Here is a 17,294-nt window from a genome sequence, read left to right as displayed (position 1 = left end):
TATTTCAGATAGATTAAAAAATAAAAGAAATTATAGCCCATTTTTACCATCTTTGACTGACAAAATATTTTTCTGTATTGAAATGAGTGGGGAAAAGCTGTTTTTTTAGCTTCATAGGATAGTAAAAAAATAAAATAAAAAAATAACAAAATATAACCAATAAATGATATTATTTGGGGTCTGTAGAGTTGCCTTAGAGCAGTGTTTCTCAACCCTGGTCCTGGGCACCCCCCAACACTGCACATTTTGTATGTCTCCCTTATCTGACACACCCATTTCAGGTACTGGAGTTTCTTCTAATGAGCTCATGAGTTAAATCAGGTGTGTTTGATTAGGGAGACACACAAAATGTGCAGTGTTGGGGGGCGCCCAGGACCAGGGTTGAGAAACACTGCCTTAGAGCATTAAAATAGGTGGGTCAAAATAAGGTGTTTGGTGAAATGATCGGTCTGTGATGATCCAAGATGGCGCCAGCGTGTTTCAGGAAGAGCCGTCTCTCTCTGTTTGTGTTACCTGTTGTTTGTCTCCTCGTTCTATTGCCTTGTTTGCTGTTACAGCAAGTTACTGCAGTTCTCATCTATGATCGACAAACTTCACTGGGCTTTCATGACTCGATGGTGAATTTTTGTATCTGTAACTCCGGTGAAAGGAGGTTTTTTTTTAATCCTCCTCCTAAATCGCTGTTGCGGATGGATGTTTGCTGTCTACCGGACTGTATCTTTAATAAAAAGAAGCGATATAAAAAGCAAGGCAAGCGTGGTGGAGTGGCAGTTCGTTTGAGGAGGAGCTCCGGTAATATCCTGAAGACTAGAAGTTTATGGAGTACGGAGTCTTCTAATTCCATCAGCCTAAATGTGCGGCCTCATCATCGACGCATTCTTCAATTTAGGCAGTCATGGCTTCTTCCAGTTTTCTCGAATTCGCCGAGTCCTCTTGCCAGTTGGGGATCGAGGAGACCACGCACCTCCGGGAGAGGAGTAAATGTTTATAACTTGATAACAGTGGATCACCTAACACTATCAATGACTAAATCATTCGATCAGACAACGCGGAGCCAGCCTTCGGACTCGGTGATGGTAAAGATGGCTTTAATCAACACACGATCATTAACAAACAAAACTTTTATAATCAATTACTTTTTTGCATCTCATGAATTAGATTTAATTTTTATTACGGAGACGGCTTAATATTGGTAAACTTGACCCCCTTATTGAAACATCACCCCGTGACTGTAACTTCTTTAAGTCCAGTCAAGTCAAGCTGAGCTTTATTGTCATTCCGCTACATAAATACAGGCATACAGCAATGAAGTAAAACAATATAAACCTATACACAACTATCTTACTGATAGATTTTGACTATAAATATACTATATATAATTTTTTTTTTTTACCTATACATAAACTAAAAAATACAAACTATATGAGTGCTTCAGATAAATACTGTACATGTGCGAAGAGAAACATTGTGAGTCAGCATCTGGCTGGGGAACAGTGCAGGATGATTTGTAGTGCATGAGCATGTAAACATACGTATATTAGTCTTTTTGTGGGATTTTTATACACACAGCAGTGTGTGTGAAAAGTGACTAGTGCGCATAGAGGAGAGTGTGCTACTACAGGTGGTTTGTACAGGCGAACTCACCTGTGTGTAGCACACTTCGATTGCACAAAAAAAGTTCCATAAGTTTCAGATGGTCCATGTTTCAGGAGGTAGGGGGTTTGTATGGGGTTTCGGAGAGGGGCGGGGTGATTTGAGTTCAGGGCTCTCACAGCCTGGGGGAAAAAGCTGTTGAGCAGTCTGGCAGAGTGGGCTCTGATGCTCCGGTACCGTCTTCCTGATGGTAGGAGCTGGAAGAGACTGTGGGAGGGATGTGTACAGTCCTTCACGATACTATTGGCTTTGCTGGAGCATCATGTGAGGAAAATGTCCAGGATGGAGGGGAGAGGGGCACCGATGATCCTTGCAGCTGTGTTCACTGTCCGCTGGAGGGTCTTGCGGTCTGCTGCAGTACAGTTCCCATACCAGACAGTGATGCAGCTGGTCAGCACACTCTCAACGGTGCCCCTGTAGAAAGTGTATTAGTAGTTCATGAAATTCTGTTCAGTCATTTCTATGTGGCTCAGTCCAAAGATCATCTCTGCCAATTTGCATAAGAATTGGACAAATTTTGAAGGAAGAGTAGCAAAGAAACATTTTTTCATTTGCTTTAATATGGGAATATATATGGGAATTCGACAAATGAGATATTCACATATATGGGAAACGATAAATGAGACATCAACAGAATCGGCATAAACCAGGGAATAAAAGAATTCAACAAAATTTGGACAATGTTTTCAAAATTTATAAGCATTTTTGTAAAAATTGTTTTATCTCTGTAATACTAGGTGGCACTGTGTTCAAAATTATCAGGTACCTTCAGGATATGCCGTTGATTATACCTATTGATTTTTGTGCAGAGATGTCAAATGGTCCAAAAGACATTGCAATTTATTTTAGATTTCAAAATGGTGGACACATGGTTCAACCGATCCGGGCAAAATCGATATCGCCAGATTCGGCATGAAGGAATCCACAGACACCAAGATTATGATTTTCTGACTAACTGTTCAAAAGTTATAAGCAAATAAGTCAACTTTTTGTATCTCACGATCCATAGGTGGCGCTGTTCCCAACTTTGGCACATACCCTCAGATCATAGTGTTGATGAAGTGTACCAAGATTAATTTCGATTGATCAAAGTTTGGCTGAAATACAGCCTCTGAACCAATTTTGGGTCAACCTCGTTAAGTTCACAACTTCATAACTTTTGAACAAAGATAAATTAAAAAATCGGGAAGAATTGGATCAATTTTGAAGGAGGAGTAGCAAAAAAACAGAATACTGTACTTTTCAAAATATCCGCTACTGTAATGGGTGGAGTCTTAAGGTAAGCTATTGAATGTGATCAGCATGAAGAGGGTAATCAAGTGTACTTAGTTTAATTTTCGTAGAATAAGGGGTTCAAGAGTTATTACCATTTCATTGTTGAATTTCTGAACTAGTGGTTACACTATAGAGTTGGCCCTAGAGACCTCAAAGTAGGTCAGATCACTTTTCATGACCATCACTACAAGTATGCCAATTTTCATAATTAGAGGCCAAGCCCCGAAGGGGCTGTATCCCCTATTGTATCTGTACGTTTTCTTTATTATTATTAGTGGTGCTTGTGAAGCAAGGCATCACTGTTATTATCTTGCATACTTGTTAAGTTGGCTTGAGAAAGCCAACATGCTGTTATGCTATTTAAACTTGCAGTATATCTTATTATTCTTCTGAGACTAAATGTCTGACACTAACTCCTCCCAGGGCTTAAATGCTACAAGCCCCAAACTTGGCAGAGACCAGGGCCCTTATGTGTAGTTTGTTGCTATATATTTTAAGACTGATCGGACTTACAGATTTCCTATAAATAATTATTAAAAATCAAAAATTTCCCATAGACTTACTTTGGCTGAGAAAAAATGCCCCCTCTAGAGGATCAATTGCAGTCCACTAGAAGGAGCCGTGGGACAACTCCTCCCACTCACTTTCATTTTAAATCTGTCAAATATACAAATAAATACATACATTTCATTCATACTGATGTAGGGTTTGATACATAAATATAATTTTAATTTAGCTCAAAGGGAATCATTTATGATTTTATAGGTAATTTTAACAGAATCACTGTTCTGCGGCTGATCACTGAGTCTTCAGCGATTCACTGAACGAGCCGTATAACATCAACTCTGCACTGGATATTAAAATCCAAAATATAGTGAAAACACTATTAATAAGCACAGTAACAAGATTGGCAGATTAAGACATTAACTTGTAAGCACAAAACACAAGATACTTCTCTTTTGAATATAAATAAGACTTTATTTATATAAACCTAAGACAAACTAATCTAACACAAACACACGCATTCACACATTCACACGTTGCAGAAAGAGAGAAAGGATGAGTTTAGAGAATGAGAATGTGAAATCCCAAGTTTATAGCAATATGTGCTATTGCATAGACCTGAACAAACCATCAATCACTTAATTAACCCTCGCACTGAGTTTCTCAATGAGGCTAAAATTTATATTAAATGCACCAGTTCAGTTAGAATCTGGAGTTGTTTTACTTGCGTTGCCTTGTGTTACAGGGATTCCTTTCTGTCGTCGTCGTTGCAGGAAAGGGGTTTTCCCGAGTTGGTGATCGGCTGGAAGTTCAGTAGTCTTTGAAGTGATGTCTTGGGAAGCCAATGGTTGGGCGTTGGCTGAGGATGGTCTTGGAGTCCGTTGCTGGTTGAAGTTTGAAGCGGGTGCAGTCGGAGCTGGACTTTGCGGCAAACTTAACTTTTGAACACGAGACTCAACGGAAAGAAAAGAAACTAAAGTAAAAGAATAAAATGAGTAACGAGACTAGGTGGTTTTTCTCTCATCGTGGTGTTAAGTAGCAACTAGCCTGTAGGCCAGAGCACGCTCAAAGAGCGCTAAAACAGCGTCAAAACGCGGTGGCGAGAAGAAGAAGAGGAGAAGGGAAGAAGGGGAGAATTGATGGTGTCCTGAGGTTTTAAACTCGGCTTCTGGACACATCCCATCTGGTGTCTTGACCAATTAGATAGGCTATTATCTTAGCTAGGGTTGTTCCTTCCATCATAAATCAGCATGTTATCAGTCACATGGTCTGAATTTTACACACTCTTGCAAAGTATAATTTTGGATGTGATTTCTATAACCAGAATATGATACATTTGACAAAGAATCAGTTGGAAGAAACGTTTCAAGCTAGAAATGTCAAACTCATACATACCAAACACGACTAACCTTAAAGTCATTCAATAGTTATTAGAAAGACATACATAATATGTGCTTAAAACATGATAGTCTAATGTGTGGTTACATACATAATATAGTGTTATGCCTAGAAAAGTTCCTTTTAGGATGATTTTATATGCATATGAAAAGAAAGTCTCTGTGTAGATCTGTGGGGACCAAAAGACATGTTCTTTGGACAGAAGGATTTCCGTCTGGTTCTTTGTCTTCTATGTGTGGGGGAAAAGTCAATCTAAAGAAGCTTGTGATTTCTCTCGTGGAACACATGTGATGGCCATCTCTTTGACCATTAATCTTGATTATTTACCCCAAATTTGACGATCTCCTTCCTGCGTTGAACACTTATCAATAAGTGTTCTTTTGTCTTAATGTTGCAAACTGTTCTGGAAGAGGCTTGTTGGTTAGGCTTGCTCCAGAGGTCGGAGATAGGCATCTTTACGACGTTGTCATGTTCTCCTGGAATTTCGGCTCCTCATGTTTCGATGTCCTGATCGAATCTTAGTTTTGTCTGACTCGTTCTGATGCTACACTGACAAGCTAAACCAACATATCTGATCATTACCAGATCAGGACTCATTAATAATGACTGTCTGATGGCCAGAGAGGCCATCTGTCACCTGTCACCGCTCGGATCAGCAAATGGCACTCCGTGCTCACAAAACTACATAATTTTCATGTGTTTTAAAGCCTTGTAAATTAAAACATTCAAGCAAATTGTACACAATTCAACTATAACAACATATTAAAGAGCTAAATGCAGTGCATGTAAGTTGTTTAATATGTTTCACTGTGATCTGCGTCGCGTCGCGCTTCTCTCGGCAGTCAAACGAACAAATACATTCAAGAAACTTAATTTGCATGTGTTTTAAAGCCTTGTAAATTAAAGCATTTGAGCAATTGTACACAATTCAATTATGAGAACATAATATAGCTGCAAGCAGCAATTACTGGGGTTCAAGCACATAAGGCTTTTAAGGTTCAATGATTTTAGGGTGTAGTCAAACCCAAAATATATGGCCAACACTAAAACACATCCATGATGGAGAATACGCTCACAAATACACAAATGAAATGGTTAAACTATTATATTAATGTTCATTAAGCATTATTACACACACAGACACATGCATACACATTTTGTTGCACACAAGAGATTTCTGTAATAAATTATTGGTAACAAAACTTTTACTGCAGGTCTTCTCTTTTTAAGAGTTCATACGTAATTTTCAGGTTTCTCTGAAATCATTATCTGGCATAATTGTTAAAACTGATATGTCTGTATGAAAACAGTGGTAAATTTTGACTAAATGTGATTTTAAATGCAATGATAATGATTTTATCATGTCTAAATGCCAATTCATTAGACAAAAACTGAAAAATACTATATTAGTGAGTTAAATGAGCCCATTAGTTGTCTTATGCTGTCATCTAGTGGTTAAAATTGTATCTTCAGGCAGCTTACCATGGAAATAATAGTGTTGTTAATGTTTTTAACTATTTTAGTGCCATTTTTTTGCCTGGTCTCCATAAAATGTTGCATACTTGTTTACATGATGCATCAGTTTACTCAGTTTTGTTAAGTTTTGAGCTTTCTTTAAGGATTTATAGGCACTTAGGTGCACTATATAAGGACCACATTTTTAAATGACCCTGATATAACTGTCCAAAAGCCAATGTTATTTTTTTTTTTAGGTAATTGTTGATCTAGAGAGTCCAGAGAATTGTACTGCAGTGGTTTTATTGATTTTGAGTGAAAAACTTAGGACTAGTTCACAAAAGTAGGTTTTTCAAATAATATCAAATAAAGAACAAATCTAGTGTTTGTGTGAATATATGAGCACTTTTTTTTAAGCCATTTACTATAGAAATCTTTTTGGCATCTTTTTGAAGCCTTTTTAACTGTTAAAGAGCCACCTATACTGCCCTACAAAGGCAAAAGACCTTAACTCGCTAGATTGTGAAAATGAGAAAAATTACTTTAAAGTTGTTGTTTTTTTTATTTGTCCAGCCAAATTAATTATAGGTAGGACACTGGAAATTTGGCAATTAGATGTTTTAGTAATGAAAATTATCTACATTAAAAAAAAAAAAAAGAAAAGAAAAAAAAAATGAACTCAAACTTGATTGTTATCCCTGTTTTGAAGTTATTGTACTCTGCCTTTGCATTGTCTGCAAAATGTGAGAAGTCACACCAAGGCAAACGACAGTAACGTCCACATTATCAATATTTGGTTGCTGATCACCATTTACAAAATCGATACAGTAGCACCTGTATAAAATCTAGTGATCATGGGCTATCTCATATAGGCTATTGCATATAGAAATGTGACTGTATTAATTGTTTTTTTTTTTTTTTGCTCTGTTTTTATGCTCAGTAACGTAAAAGAATCGCGTAATTTTATATTGAATTGAATGAAAATAGCCTAACCTAAAATAATGACTTATAGATTGATGTGAACGCCAGCAAGCAGGAATGCGCAGAATGCTTGTGGATTAAACATATCCTGTGATGTTCGTCGCCATGGATTGATTTTATCAGGTTACAAGGTATGATATGGATTTAATTACGAACTGTTAGTACTGATTTTATGAGATTGATCATGCTACATGCTACGGCATTCTAGTCCACACGCATCCAACTAGAAGCGACAGCCTGGTGAATAATCTGCATTATAAAAAGGAAACAATAATAATACAAAAATCTTTAAAGGTTATTTACGATGTAGCTGCCAAGGTATCTAGTCTTTACAGTGCTTTGTTATATGGAGCTGTTATGTCGCGATGCATCTAATTCGTTTGTATAATAATCTGACAGATCAGATGTATGAAAGTATACAAGTTACACCGTAATTAAAACGCGGCAGTCTTTAATGGTCAGTAAAACAAAGGGAGAACACCTTATAACTCCAATCCGGCACCGTATATTCATATTGACGTGCGGCTAAGCAAAGGCAGAACGCCATAACTAATTTTGAGCGTTTCAAACAAAGTGAAAGAGCCGTAACTGGTGTTATATAGTGTTCTGCCTTCGTTTCTCCGGGGCTTTTTCGAAGTTACAGTGGTAACACTTTACAATACGGTGACACTAATATGCATTATACTACGGGGCCGTTGAATGCTTGAATCTGATTGGCTGACGAACGTTCTGAGGTGTGCACTTATTTTCAGGGAAACGCACGGCGAACGTAGTTCCCCAATGATTTCTGTTATTTCAAAGGTCTTCCAGCAGCAAAATAACCAAAACCCACAACGACCCTGGCCAAACAAATAAATATAGTAAACAATATGATAAAAACGACAGATCATGTCCATGTTTTTGCCACAAAATTACGCTTTATTATGTACGGAAAGCACATACTCTATCTCTCCCGCTCTCTCCCTCACAGACCGCACATACATAACAGTTACGGTTTGCACACACACTAACATACATCGCGCTAATGTTGTTAGCGCTACTCTGACGATTTTATCAGTAAACAACTTAAAAACTACATGACTTCTCACAAGCGAGGTAACAACAACGGCGCTGTTCGTGAACAAAAGGAACTAAGTTTCACTATAACTAGAGACATTGCTGCCGAACACTATTGAGAGACGCACAGAGGTAATTTTCTCTCTCTCTCTCTCTCTCTCTCTCATAACTTAGTTATTAACTGTATTAACTGCATTAATCCGTTATCAACAGCTCAAGCCTCCGTTACTAGGTTTAAAATGACGTTTTGGAATTAGCAACGGTTGGATGAAATGCGGAAGAAATAATCCTACTCACAATAGCGATTTAAGTAGAAATACTGGACGAATGCCTTGAAATACTGTATATCATCTGATCGATGTCTTGAGGTGTGGCAACCGTAGTATAAGCGGAATAATTGACTTCGGTCCGTTGAATTATTAGAAAAATAATGCACACCCGAGGTATAACGGCCACTCCGCTTCGCGTCGTGACCGCAGCACCACCTCCGGTGTGCATTATTTTTCTAATAATCCAACGGCCCGTCGTCAATTATTCCTTACTTAGTTCATGCTTAACAAATGCACAGATAATCATGAGTTAATGTGTAACTCATGAAGAACTAAACCATTTATTAACAATTACTGCATCAGCAACAAATGAACATTCGATATGATTCATAGAGTAAGTAATCAATAAATTGTTATCAGTTAAATGTGTCATAATATATTAACTATCTAATAACTTATTTTATTAACTAATGAAGTAAATTCATATGTTAATTACCACATTGGGTCGAAGCCATGCCTTTAAACTTACAGTTGTCTGCTTTAATTAATCATTAGCTAATGATTTGCATGGGTATCATTATGTTATGACTTTACTTGTTGAGGCACATGACTAATAACTAATTGTTAAGTAATATGTCATTGTGGTTATAGATTTTGAATTAGTTAGTTAGTCGAGTGCCTCAACAAGTAAAGACATAACATAATGATACCCATGCAAATCATTAGCTAATAATAATATATTATTAATATATTATGACGCATTTAACTGATAACAATTTATCGATTACTTAATCTTTGAATCATATCGAATGTTCATTAGTTGCTGATGCAGTAATCATTAATAAATGGTTTAGTTCATCATGAGTTATACATTAACTCATGATTATCTGTGAATTAGTTAAGCATTATTTAATGCATATTTGTGCACCCGTATTGTAAAGTGTTACCGTTACAGTTGAGAAAACCCATTATTTTCTCGGAAAAACAACGAAATTGACTCAAGATACTTATGCACATGATAAAGGATGTCATGAATGTCCCAAACATATCAATAACTAATTTTTGACCAAAATCAAAGTTACGGTCTTTTGCCTTTGCACGGCAGTATAGTCTGATCTCCATGAAACTTTGCATTCTTGTTAAGAGTCATCTGCCACGTTTTCAAGAAGTTTCATAAAGTTTTGAGTTTTCGTTTAGGTTTTATAGGCTTTGGGGTATATTTGGCCATGCCCTTTTTTCGAAATGACCCCATTATAGTTGAACAAAGGACAAAATTCTACTTTTTTTTGATAATTATTGATCTAGAGAGTCCAGAGAATTGTGCTGCAGTGATTTGATCGAGATTGAGCGAAAAACCTAGGACTAGTTCGCAAAAGTAGGTTTTTAACATTGACAATATTTAATGAATGATTTGATTGATAGCAATGGTTCTTGAGGCAAAGTTGTTCATTATGAGGAGATCTATCAAAATATATGCATATTGTGTGGATGTGTGAAACACCACATGATTACAGAGGCATAAAACTTGTTAGCGCCAACTAGTGGCCGATTTCTTTCAAAATTCTTACAGACCTTTGGGCCATGAGTCGAATATGCCCACTGAGTGTCATTCTGATCGACCTCCTTTAACCTTGTCTAATAGGTGCTTAGGTGCTCTTACATACGTGTTCTGAGTTTGGTGAAGATATCCCATTCCGTTCAGGAGTTATAGGCATTTTACTAAAAGTGGCCCTGCGCCTTTCGAACGTTTTGGTGCCCCTTTGTGACGGTGAGTCGAAAGTTCAACTTTTTTTTAATAATTATTGAGATTCACTGTCCCAAGAATCTTCCTGCACTTGTTTGGTTCCGATCACTACGTGCTTGAACCGCTAAAAATCCTAACAATTATAATAGGGTTTCAGCACTACTTGCTTGAATGACCTCAATCTAGTGGTTTTCTTGAAAGTAATCATCTTTGTTTATCACTCCATCTGAGCAGGCATGTCTAATTAGCTGCTTTGTGTGAGAAACTTTTTCATGTTATGTTTGTAGGTTCCTGAGGAAGGCATTTGTGACTGAAACACGTGTTTGCAGCCCATTATTTGTCTATTTGTCTCTTTTTTTTTTTTTTTTTACATTTTATTTTATGAAAAAGCCAATTGAATTGGCAGTTTAAACATTTTCATAAAGGAATTGTGTTTGTGTGGATTAATTTTTAGATTTTCATATTATTTCATATATATATATATATGTATATATATATATATATATATATATATATATAATTCGCCTTTGATTTTGTTGCAATTTTCCAAAGTTCTTAAGAATGGGAGGTGGGGGAGGGGGATCAATAATCCATTTTAGTCTCAATCTATCAAAGAGGATTCCTTCTTGTCCATTTTAAAGTGGAGTATGTGGCACTTTAATGGGATCCTGCAAGCTGTTTGAAATGTATGCCAATGATTCCTGTCATTTCATGGCAGCCGAGCCATGGTTCACTGAGCACCCACTTCTCCATGTCAGCTCCACAGAAGACAGGAATTTACTTGCAGTCTTTGAAGAGACTGCAAAAACTATAAATGGTGTGACTGCTATACTGTACCATTCCATTTCCATTTGCACAAGGCAAACCGATTTAGAGTCATTGCCCCCATCCTTAAATACAGAAATATTTACTGTATTCCTCAGTTCCAGTTCCAGCTCCTCAGTTCAGCTTCTAAAACATTAGTCTGAGGATCGTCCACTGACCTTTAGGAAATTACCGAAATTGCCATACCAAAACACCATATATTTTTATATTGGTGCTTTTATGTTGTTGCTTCTCCACTTTTACCATGGCTTGCCTGGCAGTGTCTACAGCTGTGGTGACATAGCCACTGCCCCCTAGTATTTCATGCCTTGTAACACACTAAAGTAAATTTGCTTGTCAGCGATCAGTGTCTATGAACTGACAAGATGCCTCAGTGACATTTGAGCTCCAAAGAGCAAGTGTCTTGCAACCGAGTGGTCAAATATCAAATAATAGGTCAAGCAGGGAAGAGCAGAGTGGGTGGGGGTGGGGGGGATTGTTTGAATGTGTGACTGAACAAAGTGGTGCTCTGTAGGTCATTGTCAAAAATATGTAGCTTATTGCCTTAAAAAAGCAGACATTGACATTGATTAATCTCTTTAACCCCCTGAACAGGGAAAGCTTCTCCCCAAGGAGTAGGATAACTCCAGTAATTCATGGCCAAAGAAATAGAATTATGTCTTGTCGCTTGTCATTCGCACAGTAAACTCACAGTAATTATTTAATCCTACCCACTGCCCATGATCAGCCACTAATGGTATTCACAGTAATTTCACTAATGATAATTATGATGAGATTAATTAATGCAGTATAGGCTAAGAATACAATATTGGTTAAATACAATAAATATCAAGTAGCTTGTATGCTTCTGCTGTTCAGCATTATTTTAAAATCATAGTCCTAAAATCATTGTCAGTTATTAGTTCAATTTTGGGCCTGAAATACATCAAGCCAGAGTGTACATAAATATGTAACATTGAAAGTTGATTCTTATTAAACCAGGGGCAGACCTTACTCATTTTTGAGACATCATATCATAGAATAGATTTGTTCCGATGCGTGCCAGTACTCCACTTAAACCCTATTTCTATAAAATCATTCCTATAGAAAAGTTTGTATTAATCCTACTGCATGCATGGCTCAAAAGATGATTTTTCCAAGATCCTGGACTAATGTGTATGTCCTTGCCGAAAATTCTGGATGCACTTGGCCGAAAACTGAAACCGAAAATGCTTTGTAATGATTATTTATTATTTTATTGAACTATATAAAGTAATTTTATAACGCATAACGGATAAAGTTACCGCTTCCGGTCTGGCAGTACGTGGAAGACCAGAGGCCCTTTTTTTGAAAGTCAATGGAGGAGAGGCTTCACTAAGCTGAATAAACAGCTTTTTAGAGGAAAATGGCTTATCATTTAATGAATTGACAGCCTATCTGCTAATCTTCAACATGTTTTATACTAAACAATACTTTTGGATTGAACTTTTTTTTTTAGAGTTTACCATGAAACAAAATGCCACTTTATAAGAGAAGTCACTGACTTTTTGAGACAGGTGGGATACAGCTTATGGCAATTCTCATTCATTCCTATGAGATTCGTAAACAGCGATTGAGTGTTGCACAATTCTGACTGAAATTCAATGATGTCAAGGCTGTAATGTGATTGGTTATTAAGGGACACGTGGTCCGAGTGGAGCCATTACACTTTCTCCAATAGTAAGTAATACAGACCCTCTCATCTCCCTATAGTAATATAATCTCTGACCACACATTCATAGAGCAGAATATTGAGCGGTGTGTCAAACTGTGCAGTGACGAGTAGAGTGAAACCTGTGTGCTGAACACTGCCAGGCGGGGCAAGGCGGGGCGCCGCGCCACATAGAGTATATATTATTATTTTATTTTGTTTGGCTCGTATTTTCGCCCGAAAACCGAAAATGCCATTTTCGGCGGCCGAAAATTCGGTGCATCCCTAGTATATATACACTATATTGCCAAAAGTATTGGATCCCCTTCTAATGAACAGGTTTGACTACTTTAGTAATTTCCATGAGACAGAGCAGGAGCCCACCAATGCGTAGCAGACAGGGCAGAAGACCTCCACAACGGCTCAGGAGAGCACCATGATGAATCAGGAACCCACAGCAGAGACTGGGAAAACTGAGACACAAGAAACAGAAAGAGCATGCACAGACCCAAGGACCAAGGCAGGGAACACAGGTCATCCATCAATATATTCCCTGGTGGCAACTGAGAGGGCAGACAGTCCATAATCTGACTCATAGACAGTGACTGGACATACAGGCAGTTCAAAATTAGACACATTGTCTAGGACAGTAGTTACCAAAAGTTCATTAAACATATTACTTGAAATGGGACAGACAGATGGCTCAACATTAAATTCCTTGAGGGAAACAGGACTGACGGATAAACCAAAGACAGATTCATTGACTGAAACTGGACAGACATCAGGTTCAACATCAGACACACATACAAACGACACATGACTTGACTTATTGACAGAAACAGAAGAGACCAGCAGTTCAACAGTTGACACACTCGGAGGGACTGAGCAAGATGACAGCTTATCATTAGACTCACTGACTGGAACTGGCAAGACAGAGTGTTCACTAACAGCCTCCTCGGCTATGACAGATAAGGCCGAGAGTCTAAAGGGAGCTTCTTCAGCTGGTTTGGAACAAAACAAAAGTTCATAATTGGCCTCCATGGCCGGTTCAGAGCAAGGCGGCAGTTCACAGACGGCCTCCATAGCCATGACAGGACAGGACGAGGATTTGCAGACGGCCTCCATAGCCGTGCCAGGACAGGACGAGGGTTCATAGGCGGCCTCCATAGCCGTGACAGGACAAGACGAGGATTCGCAGATGGCCTCCTTGGCCGTGACAGGACAGGATGAGGATAGATAAGTGGATTCCACTGACACCTCTGGAGGTTCTGCAGCAGTTGCCGCCACCTCTGGAGGTTCTACAGTGATAAACTCAAGACTCAGGGAGAGTTCAGTATCAGCCTTTCTGGCTGTGACAGGACAGGCAAAGAGTTCACAGGCAGCCTCCATAGCCATGACAGGGCAAGACGAGGATTCACAGACGGCTTCCATAGCCGTGACAGGGTAAGACAAGGAGGACGAGTGTAGTGCAAGAGTCCATGTGGTGAGCGAGGGACCTCTGGTGGTGAGTGAACGGAAGTTCATAGACCGGATTCGTGACCCATATAACCTTGCATTTATGCATTTATTTATTTATGAAGAGAACAGATGAACAGAGACTGTGCGTCACTGTGCGTGACAGTGGAGGCCACTAAAAACAACGAAATATGCTAGGGCTGGGTAAAAAAAATCTATTTCTTGTTTTTAATAGATTCTAATTTTTATGAACCAATATCTATTCTTAAATCCCGATTGATTCTGTTTTCAGTTGATGAATGAACCGTACATATAGTGCGCCTCCCATCCAATAAATCGCAATAGGCTAAGCTTTGTGCGTTGTTACTTTTGATATGAAACAAAGTCTCAGTTTTCACATTCTATTGAAATTCAAGCAATAAATACCGTTTTGGCACTCTTTAATGTGGCGTGATAGATTGCTGTAGACACCTCAGATCAAGCGAAGTGGCAGCGCACGTGAACTGATCATCTGGGGTACTCACCTGTGGCCCTGTGTGTAATCAAAGGCATAGCAAAAGACTTGGGACAGTTTTATTTTTGTTCTGGAGAGAAGGGTAGACACTATTGGGTTCTGGAGGCTGATGATCCCACACTCTGCTGCCACACTGGAGCGCACTTGCCACCAACTGGACAGGGGTGGGAATTACAGTTGTATATTACAACAGATCACCCTCAGTGTAATCTGTCAAAGTGAGGGACAGCCTTCAGATTTTTCCGTCGCTATTCTGATTTTTATATATATATATATATATATATTTAAATGTCTGACAATATGTTACTTTGTAGCATGTGTAATTCTGTTCCTATTCCCCATCATTACTCCATGATTTTGTGTACTTTTTTTTTGTGAATAATGAGAGAGTCGGGCACAACCTAGTCTCATATAGCCAGACCTTTAGCCTGGTGGCAGAAGGTCTGGATTCCACTGCAGCTCTCATTTTATTTTCAACACAATATATAAATAAAAAAGTGACAATTTAAAAATATATATATTTGGATCATATGACCAAACATTTCTTTAATCATTGCACAAACACAGCCAGACAGGTAACAGTAATTACTCGGAAAATGGAGAGACCACACAGAATTTAAAGGGATAGTTCACCCAAAAATTAAAATTCTGTCATCATTTACTCACCCTCAAGTAGTTCCAAACCTGTATGAATTTCTTCGTTATACCAAACACAAAGGAAGATATTTTGAAGAAAGTTTGTAACCAGGCTGTTTTGGGAACCATTGACTTCCATAGTAGGAAAAAAAAAATACTATGGAAGTCAATGGTGCCCCAGAACTGCTCTGTTTCCCACATTCTTCAGAATATCTTCCTTTGTGTTCAGCAGAACAAAGACAGTCATACAGGTTTGGAACTACTTGAGGATAAGTAAATTATGACAGAATTTTCATTTTTGGGTGAACTATCCCTTTAACCAGTGTATTTACAGATATCTTTCCACTGTTAAGGAGTGCTCTCTCAACACTGAATATATAATCAAGTTCTGACTAATACTTTTTAATTATTATTTGAATTATCATTTAATCATACTATTGTATGTCTTTGGAAGGCTTTTGTCTTTCAAATGCATTAAAATTCACAAATTGTCATTTTGTAATTACATGTAATGCAGTTATGTAATAATCTCTTTGAATTGATTTATTTACTTTATGTAGCCCCTGAGATTTTAAGTTAATAACTTTAATTAAGTCAATAACTTAAAAACACATTTACAGTTTTTTGGTTAATAGTCACATCTTTTTGTTTATTTTGTGTGTGTGTGTTGAAGTACTTTATTTTGAATATTTCATTTTAAAGTCATTTATTTTAATTCTACACTTTGTGGCATTACAGATAGTTTCTGTACTGCCCCTTTGTTTATTTTCATTTTTCTCTATCACCTCCTTCCTAATGAAATGTAATCCGATTAGAGGCAAGCACTAATTAAGAGGAGGAGTCAATGTTTATATAGTGCAAGGTTCAGAGACTGGTGGGTGGTCTGACCAGTTACGTACCTTTTGGAGGCAGTCCTTGCAGGTGGATCTTTCGATTTGGAGTGTGTGGATCGTGGAGAGGACGTGGTGCTACCTGTTTAGCCTGTTGTTAACGGGCATTTCTCTTGGCCAGTGAATGCCTTTTTGTTAATTCGGGATTTGAGCTGGAGTTTTGCACCATACTCCTAAAATCGGTGATTGGGAGCTGTCGGAAAGGAAGGAGCCGAGACCGACTTCCGCTGCTGATGTTCCCGAGTCACTCTAGTCACCCGTACTGCCAGCTTGGTCAGTGTTTCCTCCAATCACAGACACACCTACACTCATTGCACTCATTTCTGCATCTTTAAAAAGGGCTATTTTGTTTTGGTTTTTGTTCGTTTCTTTTTATAGTGGAATTGTGGTGCTCGGAGATTAACATGAAAAAAAAACTTGTATAGATTATTATAACGTTACCTCAGTAAAAATAAAGTGCTTATAACTCTTCTTGTAGTATTTGTTCCGTCTTTATCTTGTTTGTATGTAACGGATGGTGGTCTGTTGCTATCCGGGATGAATGAAATTTGTGTAAAAATGTGGCAGGGATATCCTTGTCTGGTGCCCGAACAACAATAACTAATTGTTTTTTTTTCTCTTTTGAGGCTTTCGGTTTGAGAGTCGAATAAAGACTGAGTGCAGCCATCCTTATCAGCAAGACATGGTCTTGCGGTTGGGACTCTGCGTCATCACATGGGTGACCTTAGTTTGGTTCCCTCTCCCGATAATTATTATTTTTTTTTTGTGTGTGTGTGTGTTTAACCTTTGTATTTTACCTTTTGTATTTTTTGGGACAAGACAACCTCCGTTACAGAAATGGCGCCCGAACAGGGACATGAACTAAATAAACTGGTTATGACTGTTTGAAATTTTGTGACTGTGAATTTTGGAAAATGTGTGGGATGTGAATATTTGAATCCATTAACTTTTATGTCTGAAATCGTTTTGG

This window comes from Onychostoma macrolepis, chromosome 01 (assembly GCF_012432095.1).
Source record: "Onychostoma macrolepis isolate SWU-2019 chromosome 01, ASM1243209v1, whole genome shotgun sequence".
In the NCBI taxonomy this organism is placed as follows: Eukaryota; Metazoa; Chordata; class Actinopteri; order Cypriniformes; family Cyprinidae; genus Onychostoma; species Onychostoma macrolepis.
Note: the sequence above shows the minus strand (reverse complement) of the source record.